The sequence below is a fragment of the Leopardus geoffroyi genome, chromosome B3, assembly GCF_018350155.1.
Source record: "Leopardus geoffroyi isolate Oge1 chromosome B3, O.geoffroyi_Oge1_pat1.0, whole genome shotgun sequence".
In the NCBI taxonomy this organism is placed as follows: domain Eukaryota; kingdom Metazoa; phylum Chordata; class Mammalia; order Carnivora; family Felidae; genus Leopardus; species Leopardus geoffroyi.
The window spans coordinates 6265905-6266240 of record NC_059337.1 but is presented as its reverse complement, the minus strand read 5'-3'; positions in this window follow the sequence as shown (position 1 = coordinate 6266240).

The window sequence follows — 336 nt, the reverse complement described above, 5'->3', positions numbered from 1 at the left end:
TTGTCTTCCACGAGGTGAGAAGTCTGGTTCAGAAAGTTCCAACCGCGTGCCTACCGTCACACGGCTAAAGGATGCCAGATCTGGAAAAGGAGGCGACGTGATGTCAGCCGTGAAGGGCTTTAACAAGCTGCTTTAGCGGAGCTGGGAGGTGGTTGGAGGAACAGCCTCAGGAGAGGGATGGAAGGACGAAGGTGTGGACGGCCTTGGCACGGGTGACATTTGGAGCCCAAGCATCCTTTAAAAAAGAATTTTTTTTTTTAATGTTTATTTCTGAGAGAGAGAGAGAGAGAGAGAGAGAGAGTGAGCAAGGGAGGGGCAGAGAGAGAGAGAGAGAGG